The sequence below is a fragment of the Pinus tabuliformis genome, chromosome 8, assembly GCF_031772625.1.
Source record: "Pinus tabuliformis cultivar Carrire ecotype Pingquan chromosome 8, CPIR1, whole genome shotgun sequence".
Lineage (NCBI taxonomy): Eukaryota > Viridiplantae > Streptophyta > Pinopsida > Pinales > Pinaceae > Pinus > Pinus tabuliformis.
Window position 1 is genome coordinate 18,215,749 of NC_142294.1, and position 27,605 is coordinate 18,243,353.

At 42.1% G+C, this 27,605-nt stretch overlaps 1 pseudogene; it reads left to right on the top strand.

The window, feature by feature from the left end:
* The first annotated feature begins 1,290 nt into the window (after positions 1-1,290).
* The window catches only part of LOC149233937 (beta-phenylalanine coenzyme A ligase pseudogene), a 38,327-nt pseudogene continuing 12,012 nt past the window's right edge, over positions 1,291-27,605 (top strand).

The window sequence follows — 27,605 nt, forward strand, 5'->3', positions numbered from 1 at the left end:
AAAACTTTTTATTATGCTAATGAAAAGTTTTTGATTTTTTCTTCGGAAAAAAAAAAAAAAAAATATTATCTTATTATTTTTAAATGTAAGGTATACATGTACCCTCTAAAACACCTCTGGACACCACGAGTAACCACCTCCATGTGTAAATTTCCCTGTCATTGTATGATGCAATCTGTCCCATAAGCTATCTTTAACCTTGTGGACATTAAAATAATTTCTTTCTTTCTTTCTTCTTTCTATATCCATAGGTATAAATATACTTCGTGCAAGTGCGGAATCTATACCAGACCATTGTATGTATGAATGCAGAACCTATATGTGTCATGGATCCATCGAGGAGAGGTACTGCAGCTTTCCAATTGAGTGGGTTCCCTCACATTAAGGATGAGAGGGCCGAAATATCTCAGAGGTACACTGAATTTGTGGCCCTGTTAGACCCATGAAAATGCAACCATCAAATCCTCGTCTGATTGAAATTTCAGATGGAAATCGAGAAAGGCGTGCTAGCTTACTTGGACAGTAATAGGACATTGCAAGGAGTGCGTTGAATTGATATGTAAGCATGGATGAAAACCACCTTAGCATCCAATGGCAGTTTTCAGGGACATTAAGTTTTTTCTGATGGTTTATGGTTTTTGGATTGTTGGAAAAAATTAACTCTCTCTCACCATAACATCCAAACACCCTCCGACCAACTTCAATTAAATGTCGACCATCAAATCTCATGTGATGTGCCAGGTTGATAACATGATGATATGTGGGTAGGCTGGTGTGTGAGCCATGGTTTTGTAGATCATGCCACCTGTGAGTTCTTTTGATTTAGTGTCACTTGAGTGTTTTGTCATGAGATCATGTCACTTGTTCGAGTTCTTTCGATTTGGTAGCAGATCATGTCAGAGTTCTTTTGATTTGGTACCACTTGAGTGTTTTATCAAGGAGATACTTGTCCGAGTTTTTTTGATTTGGTAGCCGATCATGCCACTTGTCAGAGTTTTTTTTATTAGGCCAATAGTCCTTCCTTTGAAAGAGACTTTCGTCGTCCTTTTGTCTCTACGGTTGACACGTGTCGTCCACATTCAGCGGGCAAACAGTTTTCGTATTAGGCCTCTTTTTAATATTTTTCAGCGGGCATTCAACGTCTCCTTCAATTACTTGTCATGGTCTCAACCGAGAATCTTTGCAGCTGGCGCGAGTTCTATTGCCCGGGTCTCGCAAAACCTCAACGGAAAACTGTTATGCCAACGCCTTTCTCCATAATGATGGCGGTATCGAATCTTCACCCACTACATGAAGCTGGTAGAAATATCCTCCTCTAGCAGGGGCTGTATTTCTACTTTAAACCTCCTCTTGCAGTCTGACATTAGCGGCCTCCCTGCAGTGGACATCAAACAGGAAGACATTGCGACGCTTCTATACTCATCGAGTACAATGGGAAATAGCAAGGGAGTCATCTCCACCCATAGAAATCTCATTGCGATGATATCTGGAGCTCTGAGCAGACGAGACGAGATGGAGGGAGGGGAGAAGATATGTTTATTAATCATCCCGTTGTTTCATGTTTTCGGATTTTTCTGTACACTTTCCTGTATTGCAGCTGGGAGTACTATTGTGGTCCTACCCAAATTCGATTTGGCTGAAATGCTTTCGGCCATACAGAAGTACAGAGTGAAGTCCCTGCCTGCTGCTCCGCCTATTTTGGTCGCTTTAAATAAGTCTTCTATTATTGCCAATTACGATTTGGCTTCGCTTCACACGATCAGCTGCGGTGGAGCACCAATTGGCAAAGACATCATTGACAACTTCGCTGCTCGATTTCCAACTATTCAAATTATACAGGTCGTATTCAGCCCTAATTCGCAAATTTCCTCTTATCAATTTGATTTTAAGTTGCTTTTGAGCAGGGCTGAAATTGTAACTTCCTGTTTATCACATAAGACTTTCAGTCGTCCATTTCAACATCTGCCCTCTTTATATAGTTTTTATCATCTCATGTTTAAGTCAATCTCCCATGGTTAAATGATATAAAGGTTTATTAATAGCACTTCATATATCTTGAAGAAAACCTAAGCCTCAGTTATAAGGCACACCTATGTTTATTATTTATGTTTTTCTTGTTCATAGTCCCAGCAAAACTGTCTCCCAGCTCTGAAAGACATAGCAGGCTTGATTCTGTTCCAACTTTCGAATTACCCCAAATGACGAAAGATCAAAACTTACTGTATTCCATGTTTAGCGATATGAATGTCTTTCTGTTTTGAGCAGAAGGCTAATTGAAGGAAGTTATTATTATGTAGGGTTATGGATTGACAGAGTCTAACGGGACAGTATCCTCGACTATAACCAATGAAGAAAACAGACATTATGGAACAACGAGATTGCTTGCAGCTCATGTGCAAGCTAAAGTGGTTGACACAACTACTGGCAAAGTTATGCCTCCCAACCACAAAGGGGAGCTCTGGTTGCAGGGACCTACAATCATGAAAGGTACTCCTTAGTCGCTATGTCATTTTCCATTGGAGACTAATTTCTGCAAAAATTTAACAAATTTGCAGACCTTGCTGATTTCGAGTATGTTTTTCGATTTTTTTAGTTTTGAGAGGGTGATTTGGATAATGCCCTGATCACCTTGAAAACCTAGATCGTATGAGAAAAATCTTAAACAGTTAAGTGAGGATGATAAAAAAACCATAAGCAGCAAGTGCTAAACTCCCCATGCACAATGAGACAATGGGTGCATAGTAAACATGTTGTACCCCAAGCTAAAATTTGCCTTAAAGAATCACAAAGATTAATGGTTTGACTATGGGAGTCACTTCTGGAGGTGGACAGAGCCTGATGAATCAAATCTTTTCTTAAGATTTTGCCTTAAACAAATTAGCCTACCTAGAAATATGTTAGAGATTCTTTAAGGAGAATTTAAAATTCGCCTTAAAGAACCTTGAACATACTTCTAGGTAGGTTAATTTACTTAGGTTCTGGAAAGAAGGTGGGCATCTAATAAGTGTAGACTCTGAGTACTCAATAAGACCATATTTCCCTGAGGAAAATAGAAAGTTTGATGGAACTTGCTCTTCTTTCAGAGGCATTTGATTGTAATAACACAAGTAGGCTCAAAATGTGAAGTTCTTTACAGCGAAAAGAGACGGTTGTTGCGAGTGCTTCCAGATTTCCTCTGTCACTGAATTCTACACATAATGGTGAACATGCCCAAAACCAATGCGAACAGAGCCTATAGGGATGTTTCATTGTTCTGAAGACAAATCACAAAAACAGGTGTCATAAAGCAAAAGGAACGACACTGAAGTGTGTTCTCTTTTGCATTGCATTTATGCTAAAAGGAAATGAAATGCAAAAAAATAGGGTGATATTGCTAATGAAAATAAATGGATAAAAAACAGGGTGATATTGTATATGAGAATAAAAGGATTTGGAATTTTCTATATATGGTGTTTCAGTTTCAACGCCAAAAATATACTAGAGCGGTTAAGAGGAAAGCGATTAATGTTTGTTGGAGACTCAATAAGTCAAAACCAATGGGAATCCATGGTCTGCATGCTTCAAGCAGTGATTCCTATCAATAAGAAAATTGTTAGTCAACAAGCTTCAATATTCAAGGCCCTGGTAAGCTGATAAATGTAGTTTCCATGGATAGTTGTGCATTTGATTATATGGTGAGTAATGAAGTATTACAATCTTCTTTCTCTGAAAAGGATTATGATGCTTCTGTGGAGTTTTTCAGGGCTCCACTTCTGGTTGATCTGCACAATAACAGTCAGAACCAAAGAATTCTCAATCTGGACACTCTTGCGGATAATGGTATTTACTGGAAAGGAGTTGATGTATTGGTTTTTGAGTCATCCCATTGGTGGCAAGATCAAAGGTGGGAAGTATCAAAACTCTGAACTTTCTGATTAAAATTTTCAACAAGGGGCAGCCTGTCACATGGAATAAGTCGATCTTGCGGACAAGATAGACCTTCCTAGAATCTAAAGAAGACCTAATGACAAGCAAACCAACCAGACACTATCTTTCTCTAAATATGCTTTTATAAACAATGGCAAACAAGTGTTTTTAGGGCCTACCTTAGGTCCAACGCAAGCTTGTGGATGCCCTCACTCCTTCGATCCAAATGAGCTCTTTTTCACGAATCTGCAAACACAAACAAGGCAAACAAATTAAATAGCACCTGAAAAGCCAATTGCATAAAACAAATTTAACATGAAAGTCAAGGAGTCCATGAAACAAATAACATAAGATACTTGTTGAGAAAAATGAGTTTGATTGTATTAATTCAAAAGAAGAATAACTTTACAACCTTTGCCTTGACGCTGTACAAGCTCCTCCCAGGGTCTAGCAAGAAGTCTCCTCTACTTTGACAAGTTTCACTCACTCCCCAATGAAGCCAAAAATATGTGTGATCTCTCCTCTTAAGCTCAACTAGGAAGTCTTGATTTCACCAGCATTTACCCTAAAAAATGTTCAGCTTCTAACCTCCCCAGCAACCAGCCCAATGCCTGTATTTATAGTGCAATGGAGGGAGGTTACTAGGTCCTCCTTCAAAGCGATAAAGCCCTCCTTCAAAGGGATAGCTCCTCTCATCAAGGGATTAGCTCCTTCTCTTTTGGGATGCATGAACCACCTCAGAGCGAACAATCCACGTCAAAATTTCTTCTAGAAACCTCTAGAATTAACCCAGAGTGAGTTTTTTAAGATAAAACTTGCGCCTTTTGACTTTCACAAGGGTCCGCACCTACACCGTTAGGGACAGGGCGGGCAGGTCCGCAGTTTTTGTACACAGAAGGTGCGAGACCGCAGGTGACCATGAGAGAAAGTGCAGAACCAGAGTTACATTGATTTTTAATTTCTTTCTCTCATTTCCAAAGCTTGATTTGTAGAGATGAGGTCTGAGACTTGCTTAGGAGGACAGTACAAGTGATGATAGACCCATACTTACTGCAAATAATCATGGTGATGATATTTTTGTGTAACAGATTGCCCCCTAAAGTGCGAAGTCTGTAGTAGATGAGGATTTCTTATCATTTAGGAAGATTGAAGTACTTTATCATTTCGAGGATCATCTTGTGGAGGGCCCGGTTGGAACCTGTAAAAACATTCAATGCAAGATATATATATGAGATCATATCATCGCTGAGGTAGGTATTCCCATACTTAGACCAAAACTGACTAGAAAAACTAACTACTGCTCTGATATAGGAATGATCTCGTAAAACATCACAAGTAAAGACTCATGTGGACACAGTATGGACGCAACCATCTGTTTATGAATAGTCCATTATATAATGAATACAAAAGTCCTCGCAGCTTGGATTGTGGAAACCAGATCCAGGGTCTTCATTTCTACTTCCTGAAACAGTACGATTCTATCCATGTGAATGAATGTGTTGATGTCGAACATGGTAGAAACCACTTGATTACCAGTCAATGATGTAAACTGTTAACAAGTGTGAGAGAAACCACCAGTGATGTCAATGGCTCTCAAAGTACCCAGTACAATCCATGAGATGCGAATAAATGTGCTGATGTCGAACATGTCACGGAATCCTTTAATCGAAAGTCAATGATGTAAACTGTCGTCAAAGGCGAGAAACCTACCATTGAGGCATGCAGATCCCAAGGTATTGACGATTCCTAGATCATCTTTCTAGATAATGAGCTGATGTCGATAATAAGAAATCCGTCGTAGGCAAGCCCACAACACGAAATCATAGATCAAGTTGAAGAAATTTAGTTGCAAGGACTGACTCATGGATGGTCAAGATGGATGACAGATATTTTGCAAATGAATGGCTTATTGGCAGTGACCTCTTGAACACATAACGACACGACAGATGGCTTGGTGACAATTGATCCAAAGTTAATACCCAGAAATCGGCTGAAGACTTTCAATGTGGTTTGATCAACTGTTAGGCAAAAGGATTTCCCAACCCAGGTGAATGAAAGGGTCGTGTTCAAGAGTGGTTACAAAGTATGACAAACAGGCTCATTTTCTCTCTTTTCCCCCACCATTTCTGGCAAGTACCTCTTTATTTTTGACAAGCTTGAGGAGGATAACATTTGCTTGATTATAAGCTCATCCTTCGGATGAGTCCAACTTAGTTTAAATTCGAACCCTAAGAAGGAGTGGTTCGTTCCCATTTGTAATTGAACAGGTCCTTTACCGTGAAATTTTAACGAGTCCAGTATAGGAGAAACTCGGCGTTTTTCAATTTTAGAGAGTCTGAAAACTTAAGAAGACTCCAGGGTTCACCTTTTTCATAAATTTGTGTCTCCCAAGCCCAAAAAACTATAAAATAATACTTGAGAGAACCGCTTGATCTTTTACGACCAAGGAGTACTTTTCGTCATTATTGCCTTTGACCTGAAAAAGTAAAAAAGCAATCAATGACACGTCGTTTTATGACCGATATCGAATTTGAAACGACAAAAATCTAGCAATCTTTTCATGTTTTTTACGGTCGGAAAAGAGTTGTAAGTGGACCATCTTTTAATTCCGTTTTAACGAGTTTAAAAGAAACACTCGGCAATCTTTTCATGTTTTAGGAGTCAGAAAAGAGCTTAAAGATGACTCTACATGTTTTTTCGTCGAAAATGATAGATTTCGCCTGAATAATCCTTTATTCTGCACAAAACACAAACATTACTCATACCTGTTTGAAATGGATAAAAATGTCGCAAAATACCTTTTCAAAGTGAAAATAAACAAATTTGCAATTTATTTACTCAAAAAACTTATAAAAAGGGCCTTTGTCAATTCATTTTTACCGTTTGAGTTTGGGTGAGAAAATAGTGCTTTTGCTCAAAAAACTTCCCGTGAAGATTGCGGAAAATCCAACCGTCGGAATCGAACGTCGTCTTCTACAGGTAATCCACATCATCCCACTCTTCAACTTTAACCGTTTAATTTTTTGTTTTAGCCATTTATTTCATTTTTGGGAGGGTTTTTAGGCACAAAACCCGCGCGCGGGGACCCGCAGGTTTACCATTGCGAGCTTGCGGACCCCGACTTTTTCTCCATTGGGAAAAAGCTCGGGCTCCGCACCTTCCGTGTAGACAAAGTGCGGTCCCACGCACTGTGTCTAACCTGGAGGGTGCGATCCCCGCCATAAGGGTTTTTAACCCAAAAATTCTCAAAAATGGACCACACAAAATATTTTCTAGTATTTTAATTTGTCTTTATACTTGATGCAAAGAGTACATCATGCTAGATTGGCGTGAACGAGAGCATGAGGACGTGGACGCTGTCGCATGGAATCATCAGCCTTCACTTGATGCTTTGAGGGCGTGTGGATTGTACAAATACTGGGCCATTCCTAGCATGAGGGCTCAGGTGGATTTCTTACAGTGGTTGGTTGACAGATGGAGCATACAGGACCAGTGATTCTTCAATGGTGGCCACCAGCTCGAAATCGAGCCGGCGAACATATATTTCTTGACTGGTTTGCCTAAGAGAGGCGAAGACTTGACTCTGTTTGGGGCTAGGCCAGGTGGCCAGTCTGTCAATAGCCTCAGGCTAGAGTACTGCAACATCCAGGCTAGAGACAAAGGGATAGACATAAAGACCATATCCCGTCCTGAGCTCATGGTGATTGCGTTCACTGTCACCAGACTTTGCAGAGCTGCCACATTACATATTGCCACCGGATCCTAGATGCGTATGGCAGTTGATTGCTTTCGAGGCACCATCTTCAACTGGTGTGATGCTGTGTTGGCCAATCTGAAAGGCCAACTGACTAGGGCCAAAAACGAACAACTAAAGACCTTTGGTTATGGGGCTTTGGTTGTGAGTTTTGGCCTGGAGAGGGTTCCTATGTTGATCCCACAGCACCTTACTGTTGGAGCTGGGCTTCCTCGAGAGCCCAAACTGATGCGATGGGTCGCAGTCATGGCCCGTCACCCGGACGAGAGGATAGAGGTTGCTCGATTCAAACCTGAGTATTTCCAATGGTTGGAAAACCAGGTTTTTTCCATTCAGGACTTCCCTTACGCTAGGATAGATTTTCATGGTGACCCAGACATGGTTCTTCCACTAGGAGAGCAGTGGGACGAGTCAGGTAAAATCCTTTTCAACATTTTTCTATTTTATTTTTTTTGTTATTTTTTCATTGTCTCAAAACTGATAGTAAAAATTTCAAATGCAGATGTGGGTCCACAGCGACCAGCCGCTCTCCGGCCTTACGAGAGGAGGCAACCAGTTGCACCCGCGCCAGCCCCACAGGACGAATCAGCAGAGGTTTTGGCCGAGTTGGAGGGTCATCTCGAGCACTTGATAGGAGATATTCCTGAGACCACTATAGATGAAATTCCTCGTTGACTTCAGCGCTATGTGATTGGGGTCCCGAGACCTTTTAGGAGGTTCCTTTGTAAGGTGGCCCGTGCAGTGGTTTCTTATAGAGATCATCACCAGTGATAGGATGATCGCCTATTGTGGGCACATGTGACATTTTTGTTTTTTGTACTTATCATTTTTGCCGATCATAAGGTGTTTTTCAACCTATGATCGAGGATGATGTATTTTTTGACACACTCCTATATATATATATATATATATATATATCACTATTACCGGCTTATCTTGTAAATCATGTTATGGAATGGTTTTAAATTTACATGTATGATTATTGCAAATGTCTATTTAACATTCGAGAAGCAATTGCATCTGCTAATGTATTTAAAGACCTTGGAATATGCTGATATTCAATATAATCAAATTCACGTTCCAAGAGACGCACTCTCAAAAATAATCTTAATAACATTGGATTTCTAATGGCATACACTCTATTAAGTTGTAATACAACAAGTTCAGAATCTAACCTCACTATCAAACTCTGAATCCCAAATGAAATAGATTCAGATAATAACTCAATCACTGCACTATACTCGGCAATGTTGTTCGCTGTTTGACCGAGGCTTACCCCATGCATAGATACTAACTCGTCAAAGGGCGAATAGATAACCCAAGCTGCGGAAGAGATGTTTCGTGTATTACGACAAGCACCATCAGCGAAACCAATGTATGTTTGGAGAGGCATCGACATCTGCAATATCAAGAGTAAAACCAAGATAAGCAGGAATAATGACGAAAAACACTCTCTAAGCTAAGCACATTGTTTAAACTAAAACACAGCAGCTAGAATGAAAAACTATCCTAACTAAATCTCCATACCCATTCTTTTAAGCATAATACCTCTTCAAGTAAAGGCCATTTCTGGGTTTACCCAAAGAGTCCCTGTCAAAGTCTACCAATTCATAGGCCCCTTTGGCTAGCTTTCGCTTGACAACATAGGGACCATGCCACATAGGAACGAATTTTCCAGCACCTAATTTATCATTAGCTTGATCGTAAACTAAGACTAGATCTCTTTCCGAAAAATTTCGAGGGTTCACATTTCGATCATACTGAGCTTTCATTCATTTTGCGTGAGTCTCGATCGCCAATGCAACATCACGTCGATTCTAATCTAATTGAGCCAAGTATAACCAACGCTTTTCCTCTTTGGAAGTGGCTGGAAGTAGCTCGATGGCCATTTGCAGTGACGGGATTTCGCATTCAATGGGTAACACAGCTTCCAAACCGTAGACTAGTTGGAAAGGAGTGAACCCTGTTGATGTTTTTACTTAAGTTCGGTACGCCCAAAGCGCTGAAAATAGCATGTTGTGCCAATTCGACCAATGAATCCCAATGATTCATCGGATCATGATGACTAAAACTTTTTTGATGGATTCAACCAAACCATTCGCTTGTGGATAGTAAGGGGTTGAACTATCGTGATGTAAACCAAGCTGGCCTGTAAGTTTGGTCATCATAACGTTTCAAAAATGATGCCCATGATCAGTGATTATCGCTTGTGGGACACCAAACCTAGCAATTATATGATTGAACACGAAAATTGCAGTTGTCTTGCCATCTGCCTTAAATGTAGGCATCACCTTGGCCCACTTAGTAAAATAATCTATCGCAAGGATGATATAAGCATGCCCCCCGGCCGAGTGAGGGTTACATGTAATAAAATCGATACCCCATTTGCAAAAGGACGAATGGCAATTATAGGGTGGAGAGGAGCAGGTGGAGCGCGCATCTTACGATAAAAAATCTGGCAGTTGTGGCATTTTCGAACCGCCATAATACAATCTTTAAATAAATATGGCCAGAAGTAGCCAGCGTGCAATATCTTTTGGGATGTGGCAAACCTAGACATATGACTGCCACATGCTCCAAAGTGATAGTCATTTAGAACCCTTTCAGCTTCCTCGTGAGTTAAGCAACGTCGAAAAACAGAATCCGCCCCACGGTGATAAAGAGTATCTCCAATAATCCTGAATTGTTGGGACTGGAAACAAATTTTTCAACGTTCTGACCTTGAAATTTCTGGCAGAAAGGATTGGGTCTAGAGATAAACAATGATATCCCCATACCACGGATCTAAAGTGCTGATTAGAAACAAGGATTCATCCGCAATGGGCTCCTCCGCCACAGTTTCCATGTCAGCACGTGGGAAGTCACACATTAACTCCGCAAAAACTAAAGATTTCTTAGACTTAGATTTCTCAAATTCCAAGTCGAACTCCTGCAGGATAACGATCCATTTAGAGTACTTTCCCCCTGTTATAGACATTTTTGTGCCTTACAGCATTGAGCATGAAATGTCCATAAACTAAGGGATCCAAAGTCCCTAAACATGTTGTTCCTACCCCTAGAGGAACAAGGCCAACTAACCACAACAATTCACAGAAGTTCTCCACCTGAAAACACTCAAAAACAAGCCAATTCTGGATCATGTCAACTGCTCCACTGAGCATCTGCGTTGAATGTCAACTGCTACACTGGCTACCTGCGTTGAATGTCGACTCCAACACTAGCTACCTACGCTGAGCGAGTTTGGACATGTGGCAGAGTCATTCCTCGAGGTGTCAATGCCCAGGAAGCTTCCAAAATGACACTTGCATCAAGGAATTCGACTGGTGATGAGTAAGAGGTTCCAAATCTCCAAGTGGAAGCAAGAACCTCCAAGTGGACTCAAGAACTGAGAGAGGGAGAGGACACTAATCAGATCTCAAGCTAACTCATCCTCTCTCCAAACATCTATATATGGATCTCTCCTCCATGAGATCCAGAGGCTGGAATTTGGTAATTGCAAAGAATTGCTGTTGGTTTGTGGCTGGAAACATTGGGTGTGTAATGCTTTGAAGGGAGTTGAAGAAGGAATTTCATTCTGTTGGGAAGGAGATGCTGGATTGGAGCCCCATGGGTTGTATCTCTTCCTGAACCCTGTTACTTATTAATAAAGCTATCTTGATTCTTTCCTATATGCTGGTGTATTTTATATGATTGCATTAGTGTATTTGATTTACTTCTAATCCTAAATCATTTATGAATATGTATATTTTCCTTTGTATTGTGTTCTTCTCTTGTCGCAAGTAGTTGTTCTCTTGTCACAGGTAGCTGTTCTCTTGTGATCCCGTGGGATTCAAGTAGCTGTTCTCTTGATCAAGCGAGGAGGCAAGTAGCTGTGGACACACAAAGAGAAGAGGATCTAGTTTGAGGGACAACTGGAAGACAACGGTAAGTCTGCCGATCTCCCCTATTTCACATTTCATAAAGGAAGAAATCATAATAGCTGTATTCGTTTGTTGCTAAGGCACTGTCACACCTTAGGTGGATAGGATCGTCCTGCATAGGCATTTTTCCTCACAACAAATTAGCGACTCCGCTGGGGAGAACTTGTTTATTCATTTCATTTGTGTTTCCATCATTTGTTTACTTCATAGACTTGACAACAACTATTGAACTACATCTTTCCCGGATGCAAAGTAAAAGTTGTTGCTTTGATCCAGTTTGTTGGACTTGTCTATGATCTAAACTAGATCCACAAATGATTTGATGATACTTGTGATAGTCTTTAGTACCCTATCAAAGCATCCCTCTATTTATACCTTGCTTGTGTTTCTGATTTGGCCTGAAACAGTTGATTTTTGAGCATTTTGTGACCCAGAAACCAAGGGAAACGAGAGTTTCTTCTTTCAGCGCAGGCACTGTGAAGGCAGTCTGCATTTCAACGCAGGTCCCGAAGGGACTACCTGCGCTGAATGTCAAACTGACAGTGTTAGACCTGCGTTGAACCAGTGTGGCCTTGTGCAGCTGGGGTTCTTTGTCCTCTGTTGCCCTGTTTTGATCTCTGTTTTTGCAGCCTTTAACCAGCATAGGTACCAGTCTGATAACGCTTTCCTTTGTTTGAATTCCGCCTCATTTTTGTACAAAAAGATTGTGAATGTTTTTATGTGTTTGTGGCGTCATTTACAATCTTCCTTTGCATGAGTAAAGTAATCATCCTGTAGCCTTTGATTCAGATCTGATTGATAGTGATCTTAGAAGAGAGTTCATTGGCTGTTTTTCAGATTGATTATAGTTTTACTTTTGCTTATTGGTTTGAATTTGTCTCTTTCAAAGTGTCAAAACAAGTCTTTATTTCGAAAATCGCAAAGTGATTGTAATCTCTTCTACCCTTGTTGATTTCGAAGAAAGTGAACTTGTTTGTATTGATCATCTTAAAAGCAAATTCAAAATTGTGCAAAAAGCTTTCTTTGTAGGCATTTATACTAAGAAAGTGGAAAACAAACACCTGCATTGTGCATTTTTCATTTGATAGTTTGCATGTTGGATTTAGGGAAAGTGCATTAGAGTGTGCTGATTGCTCTTTGAGAAAAGATAGTGCTATTCTTTTCCCTTAATAGCTAGGATTTTCAAAGTTGAAAGATAATAAAGCTTGCTTATCATCTTAGACTGCATTTAGGAATTTGTATCATACATCTCGTGGTGAACCTTGAAAGGCAAACTTTAAAAAGATCAACCTAAAATAAACTGAATGAACCTAACAACGCTTTGTAACATAACGCACAACATAGAGGTCTAGGCTAGAGACGTGTTCCGGCGTCGTTAAGCCTAGTGACTGTCGATCTCGAAGAAGGTGGGTGATTCCTCCTGAGAGACGGTAGCGCTAGTACGGATTGTGCTCCCACGTACCGTCGCGTATATATTGGGAGACCCCTATAGGCATATATCTTTTATCCTTAGGAAGCCGTGTCGGCCGCCCTACTGATCGCAATGCAGTGAACACAACATTCACGAAGATCGACCACCCGTACCGTAAAAAGTATTCTGTGGTTTTGCGAAAAGTTTGGCACACCCTCTACCTAGATCACCAGAGCAGTTTCTTTTGGCCTTTTTCAGACTCTATAACAGAAAAAGTCCATCTGAGCATTTGTCACTTCGGGCTCGTTAAAACATCGAAGGAGACTAGAGTCATCTTTAGCTTTTTATCGACTCTTTAAAAGTGAAAAAGCAAGTTGTGTCTAAAAGCGTCGTTAACAATTTATTTTAAACAGAACAATCACCCTTTAATCCTGCGTTGATCTTTAGGTTGAAAAGATGGAGCACACCAACCAAGGAGTTCCCTTGGGTGGAAATCCTAGTCCCTTCTCCTCTTGGGGAGATGTTGGTGCGCCCCACATGGCCACATTGTCGCTTCCAGGACTGACAATTGGCCTACCAGTTTGGCTCTTTTCAACCAATGTCATTCAGAATACCACCATTCCTGAACAGTCGAGTCAACAGTTAGATCAGACAAGAGTTGCCTCCCAACCTTCAACTTCATATTCCTCCCCTCCTTCCTCTTCGCTTGAAGGGACCGGTCGAATTAAAAACTAGGTTCCCAAGGAGAAGAAGAAGAAAGAGAAGAAGAAGAAGGAGCCTAAGGCGACTGGGGGCAAACAAATATCATCTAACAAAAATCCACACACCGCACTCGTAAGGCCTAAATCGCCATGCGTCATCTGCAGGGGAGACCACTTCCATAGAGATTGTCCCTGTATCCCATGGATACTAAGAGACTGGTCCCCCCGTTTGCACAATTCGGGAGCATCGACCTCTGATAGCCATGTCGACTTCTCACCGTCAACTAGTGGGAGTGAAGCTCCAGGACAGAGTGGGAGAGCTAAATTTCCCTGCAGACTGTGTGAAGGCGATCACGCCCTCCACCGTTGTCCCTTCTTAGACGAGGCAAACAGAGTTCTGGAAGATCGCCCGATTTTACGAGTGCATCTCCCTCCTGGATATCAAAGACTCCTGCCAAGTCCCTCACTAGTTGAGAATCTGGTTGAGCCACTTAGGTGGTCAGCCGAAGCATCTGTCATTGAAGAAGAACCGTCTGGATCCATGCCTAATGAAAGTCAAAAGGTTGATACGGCAATTGACCCGGTTTTGCCTTCAGAGGCTCCATCTTCGAATGACACCATGACAGAGGAGAATAAACACGACACCGTCCAGATTCTCTTCATCAGCACCGACTCTGATGATCAAGGGGGCAATGCCACCATTCCTTTATCGCAGGAAGGAAGTTCGTCGGAGCGATATCCGGCCGTATATTCGGTCCCACCACCAAGCACCTTGGTTGTGCCCTTTGATTGGAACCAGCTAGGCAGACCCCGATTGCCAGCCAGTATACCATTCAGAATTATTTGTCAAATATACAGAATGGTAATAGTTGGCACTATCATTGATGAGGGGGCATCTGTGAGTATCCTTTCCTCTATTTCTTGGAAAGCGCTTGGTTCGCCAGCGCTTTTACCTGAGATGAGAAATCTATCAGGTTTTGATAAAGGAACCAGTCGACCTTTAGGGATCCTCCCCAATGTGCCTATAACATTGAAAGGGAAGACCGTTCAAATGAACGTGATGGTCGTTCAAGGACCCTTGGATTATAACCTACTCCTTGGACGAGACTATATATATTGCATGGGAGTTGTGGTCTCCTCACTCTTTAGAGTAATGTGTTTTCCGCATGAAGGAAGAATGGTCAAGCTCGTAGACCAACTTTCGTTTCCCGGATCACGCATCGCAAATAGTCATGTACCATCTCTAAATGGTATATTCATGCAAGAAGTGTCTCAACCCATGGTCTGTCCTCCTGATGAGCATGAGTAATCCGGGAGGATATGACTGGAACCCAGGGGGCATGCGTCCTGGCCTGCTTCGGCAGGAAAACTTTGGGTATAGGGTAGGTTTCTGCGGGAGAATATGACTAGTCCCTACCCCGTCCGTGGTTGGAAGAGGGCTTGTTCTGGAATAAGATTCTTTTGTCAAAGTTATGTGGGTGAAATAATATGTTTTTCGCCCACCCCTGTCTATTTCGGTAGACATTGCTGAGGAAGTGTTTTGTTGAAAGAATAACAAGACAATCTTTGGGTAACCTGAAAGAGGTAGGCCTCTCCCGGTAAAACAAATGTTTTATCTGCAAATTGAGGGGTAACCTTGAAATCGTACGTTATACCTGGGGGCATGCAAACCTTTTGGAGTGCAACCAAGGGGCGATTATTTATTTTTTAAATTTTTAGGTCCTCCCTTTAAACCTGTAGGTCTAACCCTTTAAACTCGTAGGATTAGCCGTTTCCGAACTTGCATAAAGAAAGGAGAGGGAGCATAGCTTTGGTAAGGCGCAAGCTCGATAAAAAATGGGATCTTTCATGAGACACTCTTATCAAATGACTGGGTAATCGAGCAGTTTTAGCATAAAGTTCATGCTCGTTAAAAAATAAACGCAAGATCCGAGCAGTTTTAACGCGGTCTTCATGCTCGTTAAAAAATAAATATAAGCAGTGAGCAGAGTTTCCTCCAGTGTTTAAGCTCATTTTTAACTAAAAAATGAACCTATCCCGGTAAATAACCACTGTGAATGTAATTTTATCAGCCGTTAAAGCCTTGGTCGTGTTTGCACCTGCCACCTCCACTTTTCATTTGGCCGATCGTTCACCTCCATATGATTGTTTACCCATTTTGAGGAACAGCTGCGAAGAGTGATTTCACTTAGCCATCCTTGTGACACTGCCGTGATTGGAAAATTCCAACCTGTACCTGGAATCAGTTGATATCCATGTTTATCACTCGTTCCTCAAAAGACGAGTCTTCTTTAAGCTCTTTTCAACTGACTCGTAAAATATGAAAAGATTGCCGAGTTTTGGCCTTCCAGCTCGTTAAAGGACAAGAAGAGCTATCCCTCCTCTAGATTTTAATCTTTTTGGACTTGAGGGATTATTGCACAAAAAGATCGAGCGCTTGTTTTGTTCGGCTCGTTAAAATTATCGAAAACTCATCCCTTCTGTATTGTTTTATACTTTTTCGGACTTAAGGGATTAGATGACGAAAAAGGAATTTTGGAGTTAACTTTATGTACCTTTTCAGACTCTCTAAAAATGAAAAGGACCGAGTTATCCTTGTCGTTAGACTCATTAAAATGATAAATAGCGACAAACTTGTCTTTAGACGAGAACGAGTTTCACTATCGCTAGGCTCGTTAAAACATAGCGATGGGCTTGCCCAAAGGGCAAGTTATAGAACAAGCATATGTTATCCTCCTCAAGCTTGACAAAAATAAAGAGGTACTGGTCAGCAATTACTGGGGAAAAATTGGGAAAAATCAAGAAAACTTTGATGGTAGCAGGTCGCTCTTGAACATGACACTTTTCCTCCGTACCACATTCGGGTTGGGTTGTTTCATTCACCGGTCACATCACCATGGTCTCGCCATACCATCCATATTTGGGGTAATGCTACCGATCCATCGCATCAGTGTCGCCATATGTTCAAGAGAAGTCGTTCAGAAAGAGTCAACCGGGTCCCATCCACTGCCATACATTATCCTTCATCCATTCATGACCGCCACCCTGAATCATATGTCACAGATCGTTTTCACCTCCATTAAAATCATTAGCTCCGTTCCGTGTCACTGATGTGGGATTCATTAAGGCCCTCCTTTCACGGATCGTTTCTTGTCGACATCAGCTCATTATCCAAGAAGTTGATCTAGGAACAACTGTTATAGACATTTTTGTGCCTCGCATCATGGAGCATGAAATGTCGATAATTACAGGGATCCTCAGTCCCTAAACATGTTGTTCTTACCCCTAAAAGAACAAGGTCATCAAACAACAACACTTCCAATCAGTTCTCCACCTGAACACACTTCAAAACAGGCTTATTTTGGATCATGTCAGCTGCTCCACTGAGCTTCTGCGCTGGAATGCAACTGTCCCTCCTTGTACCTGCGCTGGAAGTCAAAGTTAATGAAGGCTACCTGCGCTGGGCGAGATTGGCCAAGTGGCACAGTCATCCTGCAAGGTGTCAACTGCCCAGGAAGCTTCCAAACTGACACTTGGTTCATCAGATTCGCCTTGTGATGAGTAAGAGGTACTTGATCACCATGTGTAACCAAGGATCTCCAAGTGGACTCAAGAACTGAAGATTAACTGAAGAGGGAGAGGACACAAGGCAGCTTCATGTCAGTCTCAAGCTGACTCATCCTCTCTTCTTCTATCCTATATATAGAGCTCTTCTATGAGGTCTAAGGAGGCTGGAATTTTGTGTAAAGCAAGGAGGTGCTGTTGGATTACAGTTAGAGCTATTGGGTGATTGTTTTACTAGAGGTGAAGAGGAGAGTTCTTGCTGCTGGGGAGGTGCTGCTGGATTGGAGCCATCATTGGTTGTAACCTTCTCAGAACCCTGTTACTTCTATCAATAAAGTTTTGCATGTTCTCCTATATACTTGTATTGCATTGATGTATTGTATTTACATGTATATTTGATTCATCCTAATCCATGCTTCAGTTATGAGTACATGTATCTTGTAGTTTGCTCTCTTGTTTTGTGCAGGATCTGTGTGTAGCTGGACCGGCAAAGAGAGCAAAGAGCTGGGAACAAGAGACAAAGAGAGGGGACAAGGATCGACTAAGCGAAAGACACCAGGTTGGTTAATCTTTTCATCCTTCTCTCTGTACTTTCATAAAGGAAAACATCAAAGCTTTACTTTCAGTTGTTGCTAAAGACTGTCACCTTTAGAGTAGGGATAGGGTCATCCGCATCGGATACTTTTCCCCACAACAAACTGGCGACTCCGCTGGGGAGCCTAGTATCTTGTTGGTGTTTGTAGTATTTTGCTATTCATTTCTTGAAGAAAAGAGTACCAAATCGAAAAGCTTTTGACTATATCAAAAGCGAAGTAGAGGGACTGCTACTCTTGCTCATTTGTTGAGAAAATTCAAGATTTGAAGAGCTTATCTACAAAAGACTCTTTACTCTTTGTGATAGATCTTCATCCTCTTGATCATCCCTTAGCCTGTACTTGACCTATAGCTTTTTATTTCATCAAAAACAGTGCATTTTTTAGCTTTTTATGACCCGGAAAACTTTGTAGACGAAACTCTCGTGAGTCAGTGCAGGCTGTCCACAGGCAGTCTGCATTACAGCGCAGGTGCTCCCTTGGGGAACTGCGCTGAGAGTGAAATTGGCAAACTAGAACCTGCGCTGGTCCAGTTAGCCCTTGTCTTGCTCAGTCTTCCTATTGTGTCTTGGCCCTGTTTGCACTTGTTTTTGGCTGATTGCTTGCTGGTTATTGTACTTGCTGTAAGCCACTTCTCCTTGACATTATTCCGCCTCAGTTGTGTGATGAAACTGTGAATGTTCTTTCAGTATTTCTTGTTGCAGTTACAGTTTCCCATTGTGAAAAGCGAACCAGTATAGATGTGACCTCTTAGATCCTGAGCTGTAAAAGTGTCTTTGTGATCTTATGAGCTAGTTTTATTACTGTTCATGGCTGTTTGAGTTTGTTTGTTTTTCATTTCATGGTTTGAATTCATATATTTTGAGTGTTGAAACAAGTACTTGTAAAGCGTCTTTTCATTTAGACAAAGCTTGTTTGTTTACGCTTCAAATTGAATTCGAAAGTCATACAACAGTTTTCCTTTTGTCTACATCAACATTAAAGGAAAAGAAAAGAAATACATGCATCTTGCATTTGCATTTTGATAAGTTTGGGTGTCTGATCTAGGAGAAAGTGCATTAGTTTGTGCTTGGTGCTCTGTGTGGAAAGATATTGTTTTTCTCTCCCCTCAGTAGTTAGGATTTTCAAAGCTAAAAGGATTGTGAAAGCTTGCTTATCATTTTAGCTGCATTTAGGAATTTGTACCAATACATCTCGTGGTGATCCTGAAAGACAAACTGATAAACAAGATCAACTTAAAATATATTGAATGAATCTAAAAACGCATTGTAACATAACGCTCACAATAGAGGTCTAGGTAGAGACGTGTTCCGGCGTCGTTAAACGTAGTGACTGTCGATCTCTACGAAGGTGGGTGATTCCTCCTGAGGGACGATAGCACTAATACGGACTTGTGCTCCCGCGTACCGTCGCGTATATTGGGAGACCCCTATAGGCTTTTATCCTTTATCCTTAGGAAGCCGTGTCGACCGCCCTACTGATCGCGATGCAATGAACATAGCATTCACGAAGATCGACCACCCGTACCGTAAAACGTATTCTGTGGTTTCGCGAAAGGTTTGGCACACCCTCTGCCTAGATCTCCAGAGCAGTTTCTTTTGGCCTTTTTCAAACTCTATAACTGAAAAGGTCCAACCGAGCATTTGTCACTTCGGGCTCGTTAATACATCGAAGGCGACTAGAGTCATCTTTAGCTTTTTCTCGACTCTTAAAACATGAAAAAGCAAAGTTGTGTCTAAAAGCGTCTAATAAAATTCATTCAATACGGAAACATAATTCCCCTTTTTGTATTTTAGTTGATCAAGTAATCCGCAACCGTGGAGGAAAGTCAATTAAAACCCCGTCGTTCAGGGAGGCTTGCGAGTCAACCGCCTTTGTCTCCGGAACCGAGAGTAGTACGGACGAAGCGAACTCGCTTGACCAGGTCAAAATCTCCTTTTAAAGTTAGAACGGAAGTTCCAACAACATCTGAGATTCTAGTCACTCCCAACATTTCTGGAATCCCTGCCTCTATTGAAGAAGTTCAACAGCAACAGAAGGACAGTTGTACTGATCCTAGTCTGAAGACAAGTACTTGCATAACTGAACCAGTTCCATCTGAAACCGGTCCACAGAGTCTTGTTGTTCAAACGACTGTCGCTGTCGAAGCAACCCCTTCTTCGGCACCAGAAATCTTTTACGGACCTGACGGTCTTCCTCTTCCTCCTGGTCTGATTGCAATAGAGGAAATCGTAGAGGACCAGCAAGCAAATACTCCAATTCATTTTGGAGTAGGTACCACTCTTTTTCCTTCTGCATCAGAAGTTTGTCCATCGCCACTGGAAGTTCCTGAAGAATCGTTAGGAAGTTTATTGGATAGACTTAAAATGTCTGAACAACCGTCGACATCTAGGACTGTGCCAAACGACACAGCGACAGCAGAAGCTCCTGCTGCCAATCCAACGATGTTTGCCGGCATACCAACTGTCCCGACTAGCTCTCATCAGCTAGAAGGAGTCCACCCAGGGACTATTATGACAACTTGGTCTGTTCCAGTTTGTTCTTCCGGTATAGTACCCGGTAATTCTTATGTTGAAACTAGACAAATTGATCCCTTTGGGAATCAGTTTGGGCCATCCAGTCCTCAAAGGCCATCTATATACCCTTGAGCTCCGGATTGTTACCGTATGGGGGGCAATATGCCTTTTCACTTCCCCTTCCGGGGGGATACCCATACGGCAGTTTTCAACCACATTCAGGTTTGACTGAAGTAACGACGAGTGGTTGGGTACCTATGTTACCCCAACAGCCAAGAGTTGTATATTCCATGCAACAATGTGTACCTATGTCTAGTATCCCGATGACGCCAGCAATTGTAACCGTGTCGCAAGTTCAATCGATGCTTGTTGTATGTCAACCCCAAGTTGTAATGCAACAGCCTATTGACCCTGCAACACAACCACAATCGCCAACTGCCGGGACGACACAGATACAAACGGGAACCATAACCCCGCATCTTGGTCCGTCGGTTAGTGTCGCACAGAAAAACATGGCTTCACAACCATGGATGGTGCAATACCAACAACCTCAGTTTCAACAGGTGTACCAGGGATCTGAGCAACAGATCTTTGCAAATAGTGGGCAACCCTATATTCAGAACGGGTTAAACCAACCACTTTACAGTGGCCAAGCCCACCAACCATATCAGTCATATCAACATCAGTTGCATTATGCTGGTGTGCAAAGGCCTACTGCTCAGGCGATTCCATCATATCCTGGGTACGCCTCGCCAAACCTGAATCAGCAGTTGCCATTCGTGGCGACCTTAGAATTACCAGATTTACATCGATTGACGAACGATCCAATCGCCTATGCCCATTGGTGGCCAGCGATTCCTCACAAACTTCCTTCGGACATTCCTAAATTCAATGGAAATCCGGGCGAAGACCCGTCGAATCATGTGATGACATTCCATCTATGGTGTTCGTCGAATACCTTGAATGATGATTCGATAAGGCTTCGTCTTTTCCAGAGGACATTGACTGGTCCGGCGGCCAAATGGTATATTGAATTACCTAGAGCCTCTTTCGACAATTTTAGTTCCCTAGCCACGACTTTCTTAACACACTTTCAGTTACCTATAAGGTACGAAACTGGGACAGAGATCTTGACCAATTTCAAGCAGACAACAGCCACACATATATCTGATCATATACATGAGTGGCGTCGTCGTCGCAGAATGGTAAAAACCTATGTTCCGGATCAGCTATTAGCTGAGTGGTTTATAAAGTCGCTTCTGCCGGCAATTACAGAAGATGTGGCCAAGGGAGGCGTCGTAACAGAGGAGCAAGTTATTGCTCGTGCTCAATATTTGGACTTAGTGTATACTCAGTCGGGCACGCTCTATGATAAGATACCTGATGCCCCCAGACCGGAATTTTCAATCCCTCCTCCTCCCGGATCGAATAGTGACTCTCATGCCGGTGACGGTGTGATTGGAACTGCAAACGCTAAGTCGACAAGGGATTCGAATAAGAAAGCCCGTAAGACTTCGAATCAAAAAGCAAATCAAGAGATTCTTGCTTCGGAGGTAAATGCTGTATCTACGGATAAAGGCAAAAACTCCAATCAACCAGGAAGCAAGAAGAATCAAAACAAAGGGAGGAAGAATAAACAAGGAGAGTCATCTCCTCGAAAAACTTCTTCAAGCCCTCCTCGAGATAGGAAACCACCTTATGGGTGTCAGATATGTGATGAGGATCACTGGACGAGAGAATGTCCATACAAAGCTGATCTAAAAAGATTCTTAAAGAGTTCGCAAACTCCAGCTGTGTTAACTGATCCGTTTCCCGATCGAGGAAAAAATCTGGTTGGTAGTGGAAATGCTTCACCGTCGCAAGTGCTTATGTTATCGATATTGAAGCAACAGAATGATGCTTTGATTTCGACAAGGAACAAAGATTACGGGAATCCACGGGTGTCGAACGATAAAGGGAAAGATCAACCCAGTAGTTCGACAACGACTTCGGCAGAAGTTGTACCCCCCCTCACGCATGAATTAACAATAAAGCCGCCTAAGGGAGTAGTCCACAAGTCGACATTCAACCCTCGCGCCAGAGTGGCGCAACACTATAATATAGTGGAGGATTTGGCCCAATCGCCATCTGCTATGTCGACCCTTGAGGCACTACAAAATTGCCCATCCCAAAAGCAGGCGTTGTTATCAGCAATTGGTGGAGTGGATCCTAAGGATTCCAATCTTGTATCCTTTGATCACAAAGGATATGATCCTCAGTTACCAGCTCAACTAGCTTTCCTCATTCAAGTGAAAGCCCTCAACAAGACTGTTCACCGAACAATTATTGATGAGGGGGCATCTACATGTATCATGTCGATGAGTTGCTGGAAAACTCTCGGATCTCCAACCTTATCGCGATCTTCGACGGCACTAAAAGCATTCGACGGAAGGATGTACACCCCATACGGCATCCTAAATAACTTGAAGGTTGAACTGGGGGGCAAAACAGTAGAAATTGATGTTGAAGTAATCGAAGGAAATCTTGATTACAACATCCTGCTAGGAAGGCCCTGGATATATGCCATGGCCGCAGTTGTGTCGACCTACTTTAGGAAGATTGCATTTCCCTTCCAAGGAGGAATTACAATCGTCGACCAACAGGCATTTCTCCCCAACAGTTCACAAGTTATGGGAAGCGTTCCGATGATCCATGGAAGCAATCATTCGCTCCAAAATATCGGAGTAGGTCTCCTAAAAGACCCTACCTTAATGGGTACTTTTGCCCTACCGCCTCCGAGTAATCTGGCGGAAGTGGCCACAGTGGAATATGAAACCTTCTGTGTCTAATGGATCTAAAGTTTCGAGGATAGTTCCTATCTCAGGTCAACCTCGTTAAAAAATGAAAAACCATGAGGATAGTTCTTTTACAATGTCAACCTCATTAAAAAATGAAACAATCCCCTTTCCAGATCTCAATGGTAAACCTTCATTCCAATCAACGAAGTTGAATGCAATGAAGCTTGGGGGGCATGCACCTCGATTTGCATTATTATGCTGGGGGCATGCAAACTTATCATCGAGCAGTTTTACCACGGAATTTATGCTCGTTAAAAAATAGAAAAGTGTGAGCAGAGTTTTTCCGCCAAAGTTCAAGCTCATTAAAAAATGAACCTATCTCGGTAAATAACCATTGCGATCGTAAATTTATAAGCCTTAAAAGCCTTGGTCGTGTTTTCATCCATCACCTCCATTTCATTTGGCCGATCATTCACCCCCATATGTGTGTTTACCTATTTTGAGGAACAGCTGCGAAGAGTGATTTCACCTAGCCATCCTCGTGACATTACCGTGATTGGAAAATTCCAATTTGTACCTTGAATCAGTTGCTATCCCTGTTTATCACTCGTTCCTCAAAAGACGAGTCTTCTTTGAGCTCTTTTCACTGACTCGTAAAATATGAAAAGTTTGCCGAGTTTTTGGCCTTCTAGCTCGTTAAACGACCGAAAGCTATCCCTCCTCTAGATTTTAATCTTTTTGGACCTGAGGAATTATTGCACAAAAAGATCGAGCGCTTGTCTTGTTCGGCTCGTAAAAGTACCGAACAGCCATCCCTTCTGTATTGTTTTATACTTTTTCGGACTTAAGGGATTAGATGACGAAAAAGGAATCATGGAGTTGACTTTCTGTACCTTTTCAGACTCTCTAAAAATGAAAAGGACCGAGTTTTCTTTGTCGTTAGACTCGTTAAAATGATTAAATAGCGACAAACTTGTCTTTAGACGAGAACGAGTTTCCCTATCGCTAGGCTCGTTAAATCATAGCGATGGGCTTGCCCGAAGGGCAGGTTATAGAACAAGCATATGTTATCCTCCTCGAGCTTGACAAAAATAAAGAGGTACTGGTCAGAAATGACTGGGGAAAAATTGGGAGAACATCAAAATTTAATGGTAGCAAGTCACTCTTGAACATGACACTTTTCCTCCGTACCACATCGGGTTGGGTTGTCTCATTCACCGGTCTCATCACCATGGTCCTCGCCAAACCATCCACATTTGGGGTAATGCTACCGATCCATCGCATCAGTGTCGTTATATGTTCAAGAGGGGTCATTCTGAAAGTGTCAACCGTGTCCCATCCACTGCCATACATTATCCTTCATCCATTCATGATCGCCACCCTGAATCATATGTCACAGTTTGTTTTCACCTCCACTAAAGTCATTAGCTCCGTTCCGTGTCATTGATGTGGGATTCATTAAGGCCCTCCTTTGACGGATCGCTTCTTGTCGACTTCAGCTCATTATCCAAGAAGTTGATCTAGGAACACCCCCATCAGTACTTTGAAGCTTGCATGCCTCAATGGCAAGTTTCTCACTTCCGGCGACAGATATACATCAATGACCTTCGACCAGAAGATTTTGCGTGGCATTCGACTCCAAGTCCTTTATTCACGCCACGTGAATTGTACTGCAGTACCTTGAGGGTCATCGTCATTATTGGTGATTCCTCTCGCGCTTGTTAACGGTTTTCATTATTGACCGGTAATCAAGCAATGTCTTTCCATGTTCGACTTCAACGTAATTCTCACATGGATCGACTTGTACCTAGAGTGAAGATCGAACGAGTTTGAAGACCCCGGATCTAGTTTCATCCATCCGAGCTGCGACATATATTCAGGAAATATAAAAGCATTTGCCATGTACATCATTGCAGCAGATGATCATCCTATTCAAAGGATGATAATTTCAGCAGAAAATTATCAGTCTACCTTCAGACGATCGTCTGTCATATGTACCAAAATGTATTTATAAAAGCTGAGCATGGGAATGCCCGCCTCGGCTAGATCATGAAAATAGAATGAAAAATAATGTATTGTATTGTATTGTATTACAGGGCTCCTCCTCAGCACTGGAACGAACTTCGGACCCTCTAGATAAAGCATTTCACCCGATAAACGGCCTCATACTTTAGGGGGCAACTGTTATAGACATTTTTGTGCCTCGCATCATGGAGCATGAAATGTCGATAATTACAGGGATCCTCAGTCCCTAAACATGTTGTTCTTACCCCTAAAAGAACAAGGTCATCAAACAACAACACTTCCAATCAGTTCTCCACCTGAACACACTTCAAAACAGGCTTATTTTGGATCATGTCAGCTGCTCCACTGAGCTTCTGCGCTGGAATGCAATTGTCCCTCCTTGTACCTGCGCTGGAAGTCAAATTTAATGAAGGCTACCTGTGCTGGGCGAGATTGGCCAAGTGGCACAGTCATCCTGCAAGGTGTCAACTGCCCAGGAAGCTTCCAAACTGACACTTGGTTCATCAGATTCGCCTTGTGATGAGTAAGAGGTACTTGATCACCATGTGTAACCAAGGATCTCCAAGTGGACTCAAGAACTGAAGATTAACTGAAGAGGGAGAGGACACAAGGCAGCTTCATGTCAGTCTCAAGCTGACTCATCCTCTCTTCTTCTATCCTATATATAGAGCTCTTCTATGAGGTCTAAGGAGGCTGGAATTTTGTGTAAAGCAAGGAGGTGCTGTTGGATTACAGTTAGAGCTATTGGGTGATTGTTTTACTAGAGGTGAAGAGGAGAGTTCTTGCTGCTGGGGAGGTGCTGCTGGATTGGAGCCATCATTGGTTGTAACCTTCTCAGAACCCTGTTACTTCTATCAATAAAGTTTTGCATGTTCTCCTATATACTTGTATTGCATTGATGTATTGTATTTACATGTATATTTGATTCATCCTAATCCATGCTTCAGTTATGAGTACATGTATCTTGTAGTTTGCTCTCTTGTTTTGTGCAGGATCTGTGTGTAGCTGGACCGGCAAAGAGAGCAAAGAGCTGGGAACAAGAGACAAAGAGAGGGGACAAGGATCGACTAAGCGAAAGACACCAGGTTGGTTAATCTTTTCATCCTTCTCTCTGTACTTTCATAAAGGAAAACATCAAAGCTTTACCTTCAGTTATTGCTAAAGACTGTCACCTTTAGAGTAGGGATAGGGTCATCCGCATCGGATACTTTTCCCCACAACAACAACCCCTTCAGTACTTTGAAGCTTGCATGCCTCAATGGCGAGTTTCTCACTTCCGGCGACAGGTATACATCAATGACCTTCGACCAGAAGATTTTGCATGGTGTTCGAAGCCAAGTCCTTTATTCACACCACATGAATTGTACTGCAGTACCTTGAGGGTCATTATCATTATCGGTGATTCCTCTCGCGCTTGTTAACGGTTTACATCATTTACCGGTAATCAAGCGATGTCTTTCCATGTTCGACTTCAGCGCAATTCTCACATGGATCGACTTGTACTTAGAGTGAAGATCAAATGAGTTTGAAGACCCCGGATCTAGTTTCATCCATCCGGGCTGCGATATATATATTCAGGAAAGATAAAGACATTTGACATGTACATCATTGCAGCAGATGATCATCCTACTCAAAGGATGATAATTTCACCAAAATTATCAGTCTACCATCAGACGATCGTCTTTTCTATGTACAAAAATGAATTTATAAAGCTGAGCATGGGAATGCCCGCCTCAGCTAGATCATGAAAGAAGTATGAATCATAATGTATTGTATTGTATTTTATTACAGGTCTCCTCCCAGCAGATGGATGAACTTCGGACCCTCCTGGATAAAGCATTTCACCCGATAAACGGCCTCATACTTTAGGGGGCAACTGTTATAGACATTTTTGTGCCTTACAGCATTGAGCATGAAATGTCCATAAACTAAGGGATCCAAAGTCCCTAAACATGTTGTTCCTACCCCTAGAGGAACAAGGCCAACTAACCACAGCAATTCACAGAAGTTCTCCACCTGAAAACACTAAAAAACAAGCCAATTCTGGATCATGTCAATTGCTCCACTGAGCATCTGCGCTGAATGTCAACTGCTACACTGGCTACCTGCGTTGAATGTCAACTCCAACACTAGCTACCTGCGTTGAGCGAGTTTGGACATGTGGCAGAGTCATTCCTCAAGGTGTCAATGCCCGGGAAGCTTCCAAAATGACACTTGCATCAAGGAATTCGACTGGTGATGAGTAAGAGGTTCCAAATCTCCAAGTGGAAGCAAGAACCTCCAAGTGGACTCAAGAACTGAGAGAGGGAGAGGACACTAATCAGATCTCAAGCTAACTCATCCTCTCTCCAAACATCTATATATGGATCTCTCCTCCATGAGATCCAGAGGCTGGAATTTGGTAATTGCAAAGAATTGCTGTTGGTTTGTGGCTGGAA